Source organism: Olea europaea, unplaced genomic scaffold (genome assembly GCF_002742605.1).
Source record: "Olea europaea var. sylvestris unplaced genomic scaffold, O_europaea_v1 scaffold2821, whole genome shotgun sequence".
In the NCBI taxonomy this organism is placed as follows: Eukaryota; Viridiplantae; Streptophyta; class Magnoliopsida; order Lamiales; family Oleaceae; genus Olea; species Olea europaea.
Window position 1 is genome coordinate 49,407 of NW_019246711.1, and position 8,508 is coordinate 57,914.

An 8,508-nucleotide genomic window follows, 5' to 3' on the forward strand; every position below is an offset into this window, starting at 1 on the left:
ATTCCCTCAACACGTGTCTCCAAACGGCCCAAACGCTCTCAAGTTTCATTTACCCTAATCTGGATGCCATCCACCCTGCCCACATACACACTAAGTCGACTGTTCATAGTGTCCATCTCCCTCTTAGCTGCATGGGCATCCTGGCGAGCAGCACGTGACATATCAGTGGAAATGCGGATGTTACGGTGGGCTGTATGCATCTCAGTCGTCAAAGTCCCCATAGCCTGCTGGAGACTCTGTACGTCTCGACTGGTCCCCGTGGTGGTGGTGAAAATCTGGCGCCACAGCTGTGCATTTAACTCAACCTATGGTGGTGGAGCTTGAGGATCTCTTGCTCTGCTTGCTCGTGACCTTGCTCTTCCTGCTGTCTGCGCCTTTCAATTTCTTGCTTTTCCCAGTGTTTTAACCTGGCTCTATCTAAGGCCTCCAAGGTACTGCGCTTTATGGTGGGGCTGGGTTTGGTAGCCACTTCCCCGGATATAATATTTATACCAGCAGCTATGCAAATTCCGGAGATGAGGCTTGGAAAGATCATTGAGCTGTGTCTATCTCCCAAAGTACCCACATGATGTATCTGATCATAGCAAAGAGTGGCAAGATCAACCTTATTACCTCGCACCAAGTGATAAAGGAATCCAACTGTGGGATCTGTGAATGTGGTCCTGTGAGAGGTCGGCTCAATGTTGTGGCACATAAACAGCCACAGGATGGCTATAGATGGTGTCAGCTCAATCTGATGCCACTCGGTAGTGGGGAGTAGCCATGCATTTTGTCGGCCCAATAAGATCTCCGCCACTTCAGGCCAATTGAAGTCACCTGGTATAGGCGTTATGTTTTCCCACGTGAGCTAGTAGTAGTCTTGAATAACTTCGGGTGAGAATGTGATCCATTTTCCCCTGACCCAAGTCTGATGTAGGTGGTCGGACCCTGGTGTGTCAATTTCTGTATTGAAGTTGGCGTAAAATTCCCCCACCAACAATTCATAACTCCGATGTGGCTGCTCCACTATTTTATCCCATCCACAGTTATGCACCAAAGTAGTCAGCTCGAAGCCAGGAAAGTCTTCCAATTTAACAGCCCGTTCTAGTGTCACTGTCCATCGACTCACTATGTTTTCATAACGGGCTGCTGCCTCGGAAGTCAAGAATCTTTGTATACCTCCTTCAAGCACTCGAGTGCGTGCTGTGCCGGATGATGACCCAATCTTCTCCTTTCCTTTTGAAGTTCGTTTTGGTGGCATCCTGCAAAGTTGGAAAATAGCTAGCATTAGACATCTTGTTATACAGCGAGAAATCGCATGAAATGAAAAGCACATAATTCACGAATCCCCCAAACTTGTTTCAATAAGCATGTATACTACCACGGTGTAATGAACAATGTATGATGATTAGAGTAGTATAAATGTATAGTCCATATGAAAATATAAGAAAATTTGGGAGAATATGCTCATAGTTAAAGGGTTGGAGTCATGATTGAGTGTACACCTTCGACCTCGGGCACCATCGAGAATTATCAAGATTGTCCCGGGCAACCTCCGGGCATATGGAAGTATGCAATGAGGTCTAGCACATACCCAAATTTTAGCTCAATCGGAGTTCATTTGGTGTGTCAAATAGTAGTGTAAAATAAGGGACGGGGGGTGCTGTGGGCATGCTATGACGTAGCTATTTTTGTGCATGTGTGTGTTGATGTCGTCTAAGTCACATTGTTTGGTAATACGTCACAACGAGTTATTCCATTCAACGAATAGTCAAATGCCATGCTAGATGTTCATAAATGTATTAGATTATCAAAATGAGCATTTTATCGAACATGTTGTATGCATTGCGAGACCTCCATATACTAGCCAAAAATTTACTATTTCACATGGTTCCCCATTCAAAAATCAATCACCAAGCGCATACACATCCATCAATCAAATGAATTTAAGGTAACATATACCAAAATACCCAAAAATTATCAATGAGGCAATTTATCAAACACCAAGCATGCATTCTTTAGAAATCCATATAAAACCCAATAACTCAAAATTCGAATTATCCCATGACACAATTGAAGTGCAAATACTACATTCCATCCATCATCAACACCCCAATCACCCCAAAATGCAGAAAATCAATTCAAAATAACTCAAACAAACGAGCACAATGGAGGAGATAGTTAAAAGTAATACCTTCAAGATGATGTGCAACTCTAAACTCGAGATCCTTGTGTAGTGTAGGTGAATGAGATGTAACCAAGTGTAGAAATTGACTAAGAAGAATTTGGGCGAGAGAGGATGTGGGAAGAAATCGATTTGAGAATAAAAGAAGTGATCCGGGCGTGGGTTAAAAACCCACGCCTTTATTGTTCTATGCGGCCGCATAGTTAAAATCTATGCGGTCGCATAGGAGTAATGTTTTTGTGGTTTTTGGTTTCGGTAGGTATCTATACGGTCGCATAGACAATATATATATATTTTTTTGATAAAGAAATAAAATAAAAGAAATAAAAAAAGTGCCATTTTTTTTTGATAAATGAGCCGACCCTCAACGTCCCCAATTTTTCAGAAACAAATTTTTAAAATATTGACGTGTGAAATTTAGAAAACATAATATTTCTCGAAATACGTGAATTCCACACTCAACTACCCAAAACAACGTAAATCAACCCGAACTTGTGTGTGATACTTAAAGACTCGTGTGCACAGTGCTTGGACTCTTTTAACATGCCTAGATGATCGATGACCACATAACGGAATACTAAATGAATTTGAAAATAAACTTCCTAATTTAATGCAGAAAACATAATAAGGTAAATAAACAAATAAAAAGGATACAGTGGGTTGCCTCCCACTCAGCGCTAAATTATAGTCGATAGCTCGACTTTTCTGCGGTTGCTTCATTCTGGCGTCTCGAGTTGAACGGTTGACTTTTGGTTAGAGAAGTCACCGCCCCAGTAGTGTTTCAACCTTTGCCCATTGACAGTGAAGGTACCCTTATTCTCATCGCTCACTTGTATAGCCCCATATGGTAGAACTTTTGTAACTGTGTAGGGACCCGACCACCGTGATCATAGTTTTCCTAGGAATAACTTGAGTCTCGAATTATACAGTAGTACTTGCTGCCCCACTTCGAATACTCGCCTCTGAATGTGCATATCATGCCACTTCTTGGTTCGTTCCTTGTAAAATTTTGCATTTTCATAAGCCTCCATTCTAAATTCATGTAACTCATTCAGTTGCAGTAGACGCTTTTTTCCGGCGACATTCAAGTCCATATTTAACTGTTTCATAGCCCAATATGCCCGATGCTCCATTTCTAATGGCAGATGACATGCTTTCCCAAAGACTAGGCGGTATGGAGACATGCCGATCGGGGTCTTGAATGCTGTTCTGTAAGCCCATAATGCATCGTCCAGCTTTTTAGACCAATCCTTTCTAGATGAATTCACAGTGACTTCTAGTATTCTTTTCAGCTGCCGATTAGATATCTCAACTTGCCTGCTGGTTTGTGGATGATATGGAGTAGCAACGCGGTGTTTAACGCCATATTTATTCAGTAGCTGCTCAAACTGGCGATTACAGAAATGCTTGCCCCCATCGCTGATTATAGCCCGCGGTGTACCATATCGGGTGAAAATGTATTTCTTCAAGAAACCAATTACTGTCTTTGAGTCATTTGTTGGCAATACAACTGCTTCCACCCATTTTGAGACGTAATCCACTGCCACCAAGATATACTGGTTTGAGAACGAAGGGGGAAAAGGTCCCATGAAATCAATTCCCCATACATCAAATATCTCCACTTCCAAAATATTGTTCAGTGGCATTTCATTTCTCCTCGAGATATTCCCAGTGCGTTGACATCTGTCACATCTCTTAACAAACTCAAATGTGTCTTTAAACAATGTAGGCCAGTAGAAACCTGATTGTAGAATCTTTGCAGCTGTTTTTGAAGCTCCAAAGTGTCCTGCATATGCGGATGAGTGACAGTGCTCGAGAATCTCATGTACTTCTTCTTCAGGTACGCACCTCCTCACTATCCGATCAGCTCCTCGTCTATAAAGAATTGGATCCTCCCAGAAATAGTATTTTAACTCGGCGAAATTTTTTTTCTTTGGTGACTGGAGTAGTCAGGCTGTGGAATGGAACTGGCCAAGTAATTGACAATATCTGCGTACTAAGGTGCTTCATCCACTCTCAACATCTGTTCATCCGGGAAGACCTCATTTATATCCACTAAATCTTCCGTCTCCCCAGATTCTAGTCTGTATAGGTGATCTGCTACTACGTTCTCGGTGCCCTTCTTGTCGCGTATCTCGATGTCAAATTCTTGCAACAACAGCACCCAACGAATTAATCTCGGCTTTGCATCCTTCTTTGTGAGCAAATACTTCAATGCAGCATGATCAGTATAGACGATGATTATAGATCCGACAAGGAATGACCTGAATTTGTCAAATGCAAACACCACAGCCAACAGCTCCTTTTCAGTGGTTGCATAATTTAGTTGTGCATCATTTAGAGTTCTGCTTGCATAGTAGATCACATGAAAAATCTTGTTCCTCCACTGTCCCAATACTGCACCTACAGCGTGATCACTTGCATCACACATCAATTCAAAAGGTAATTCCCAGTCTAGCGCTACAAGCACTGGTGCTGTCGTAAGCTTTTCCTTTAAAGTGTTGAAGGCTGTGAGACAATCCTCATTGAACTCAAAAGTTGCATCTTTCATTAGTAAATTGCACAAAGGTTTAGTGATCTTCGAGAAATCTTTTATAAACCTCCGGTAGAACCCAGCGTGCCCCCAAAAACTGCGAACTCCTTTAATTGATGTAGGCGGTGGTAATTTCTCAATCACTTAAATTTTTGCCTTGTCTACCTCAATTCCTTTTGCCGATATCCTATGCCCAAGTACAATGCCTTCCTGCACCATAAAGTGACATTTTTCCCAATTTAAAACCAGGTTAGTCTCCTTGCATCTCTGTAAGACCAAATTCAAGTGGTTTAGACATTCATCAAATGAAGATCCAAATACTGAGAAGTCGTCCATGAAAACCTCAATAAACCTTTCAATCATATCAGAGAATATTGCCATCATGCACCTCTGAAATGTGGCTGGAGCGTTGCAAAGACCAAAAGGCATCCTACGATAAGCAAAAGTACCGTAGGGGCAAGTGAAAGTGGTTTTCTCCTGATCCTCTGGTGCGACAGGTATCTGATTATAGCCCGAATATCCATCAAGAAAGCAGTAGTGTGAATGTCCAGCTAACCTCTCCAACATCTGATCAATGAATGGGAGTGGGAAGTGATCCTTTCGTGTAGCTGCATTGAGTTTGCGATAGTCAATGCAAACTCTCCAACCCGTAACTGTTCTGGTGGGAATTAGTTCATTCTTCTCATTTTTCACCACTGTGATTCCCCCTTTTTTCGGTACCACTTGAACAGGGCTGATCCACGCACTATCTGAAATTGGGTAGATAATTCCCGCATCCAATAACTTCAGTATCTCTGCCCTGACTACTTCCTTCATGTTTGGGTTCAATCTTCTCTGACTTTCTATGCTAGGCTTGCAGTTTTCCTCCATTAAAATTTTATGTATGCACATGGAAGGACTGATTCCTTTAATGTCAGCTATTGTCCAACCAATCGTCGTCTTGTTCTCTTTAAGTATCCTGAGCAGCTTTTTCTCCTCCATCTCACTGACTGTGTTTGAAATAATTACTGAAAGTGTATCTGATTCTCCTAAATGAGCATATCTGAGATGTGGCGGCAGTTGTTTGAGTTCTAAAACTGGCGGCTGCTGAACTGAAGGTAGTGGCTTTGTGTTTCCCGTCCCCAGTTCCTCGAAGTGCCTCTTTCGTGTGTATGGCGGGTTGGTCTCCAAAAATCTTTTACATGTTTCAACTTCAACAGACTCTGACTAGATTGATTGGGATTGTGCAATACATGCCTCATAGGCATCAGATGGACCGTGTAGTAAAAATGTTTCTTGTACTGCCTTGTCAATAATGTCAACTTGATAACAGCTGTCAGATTCTGCTGGTAACTTCATTGCCTTGAATACATTGAATGATATCTGCTCTTCTCCCAATCTTAAAATCAACTGACCTCTTTGAACATCTATTAATGCTCTCCCTGTTGCCAGAAATGGTCTGCCAAGTATCAGTGGAACGTCCTTGTCCTCTTCCATGTCCAGGATAAGAAAGTCTGCTGGAAATATGAACTTTTCAACCTTGATAAGTACATCTTCAATTATTCCTCTGGAATGTGTCAGTGACCTGTCAGCCAGCTGAAGTGTCACAGTGGTTGCTTTAGCTTCTCCCAATCCTAGTTTCCTAAAAACAGACAAAGGCATTAAATTAATACTTGCACCGAGGTCACATAATGCTTTATCAAAATATATTTCACCGATTGTGCAAGGAACAGTAAAACTCCCTGGATCTTTTAGTTTTGGTGGAAGCTTATTCTGAATTCTGGTACTACATTCCTCAGTAAGCATGATTGTCTCATGATCTTCCAGCTTGCGTTTATTTGATATGATATCCTTCAGAAACTTCGCATAGCTAGGCATCTGGAATAGTGCATCTGCTAGCGGGATGTTGATATGGAGTTTTTTGAAGATTTCTAGAAATTTTTTGTATTGTTGCTCCACTTTTTGCTTCTTCAAGCGCTGTGGAAAGGGAATCGGAGGTTCGTAGGGGTTGACTGTGACTTTGGCCTTATCTTGTGATTCTTCTGAATTTTCCTTTGAACTTGATTCCTTTACAACAGTCTCTTCTTCAGCGGAGGAAGATGTTTCTCCAATCATTCCCGGTCTCTTGACATGGATTTCAGGTAATTGAACTCCACTTCGAGTTGTAATGGCCTTGGCTTGCTCTTTAGGATTGATTTCTGTATTACTTGGTAATTTACCTGGTGTTGTGCCAGCCAATGCGATGGCTAGTTGCCCCATCTGAGTTTCCAAATTTTTGATGGCTGCATTTTGATTTTGAAGTGTAGCTTCGGCCTTTTCCATGAACTTTCCTATCATATCTTCCAATTGAGACCTCCTCTCATGTTGTTGAAATTGCCCCTGTGGCTTATTCTGATTATGGTTGCTCCACGAGAAGTTGGGATGTTTCTTCCAGCTGGGATTGAAAGTCTCACCATATTGATTATGCTGCTGGCGTTGTCCCCACTGTGCGTAGTCTGCTTGCTCAATTCCTTGCATGTATTGGGCAATCTGATGTTTTGTGTTCGGTTCCACATTCCTCACAATTGCTCTTCTTAACTTGTGATGCTTGTGATATGCTCTCCACCTTGTGATACAGAAAATTAATTTTTGCAGAGATTGCAGAATAAGCGTCCACCTCGTAGACACCTGGAGTTTTCTTTGGAGTTGCCCTCTTAGAAGACCACATGGCTGATGTGGTAGCCATTCGCTCAAATAATTCCAATGCCTCATCAACTGTTCTTGTGGATATTGAGCCATCTGATGCTGAATCTACCATGCTCTTATGGTATGGAAGTAATCCCGTGTAGAAGAATCGAATCTGGGTCTTTTTATCGAACCCATGCTGAGGGCATTTCCGGAGCATGTTTTTAAATCTGTTCCAGGCTTCATCAAATGATTCAGTCTCTCCTTGATTGAATACTGATATATCATGTCTCAGCTTTGCTATCTTGGCTGGGGAGAAGAACTTTCTGCAGAATTTGTGTGCCAGCTCATTCCATGTAGTGATACTTGCAACCGGGAGTGAATCCAACTATTCAAGTGCTCTGTCTCGTAGCGTATGTGGAAAAAGCCTCAACCTAATGGCGTCATCCGAAATCCCTTGATATCTGAAATGTTGACACATATCCAGAAATCGAGATACGTGTGTGTGTGGGTTCTCCTCAGCCTTGCCATAGAATTGGTGTCCATTTTGAAACAGCTGTATCACATTGGTCTTCAACTGAAAATTAGGTTCCCAAACGGTGGATACACTATGCTGGACTGGCTTTGAATCACTTGTGGAGTCAAGAAATCCCCCAGAATCTCATTCCCTTCGTCCATTACCTCTCCTTCATTAGCATGAATCATGGGATTGTTTAATTCGTTGGCCATTTGGACTTGTGCTTCGCGATGATTTCTTTGTCGTCGGTGAAAGGTGCGCTCAATTTCAGGATCAGCTGGAATCAATTCTCCTCCAAGCAATCGTGACATGCAAATCTGAGAATTAAAACCAGTACGAGCACTTAGATTCAAACAATTTAATTAACTAAAATACAAATAGAGAATAATAAACTAAAATAAAAATAAAAACAAAATTATGCTAAATAAAAATTAAGTTCGAATTAGTGCCTCAAGAAATAAAATTAAACTAAACCCACTTCCCCGGCAACGGCGCCAAAAACTTGTTCGCGAAATATTTCTTTCGATTTAAATTACCGCAAGTGTACGGGTCGTGACAAGTAATAAAGTGGACTTTAGAAGTCCAATCGTCCCACAGAGAAAGAGTAGTTCAATTTTATTTATTTTAGCCTTAACCGAAACTAATTGAATT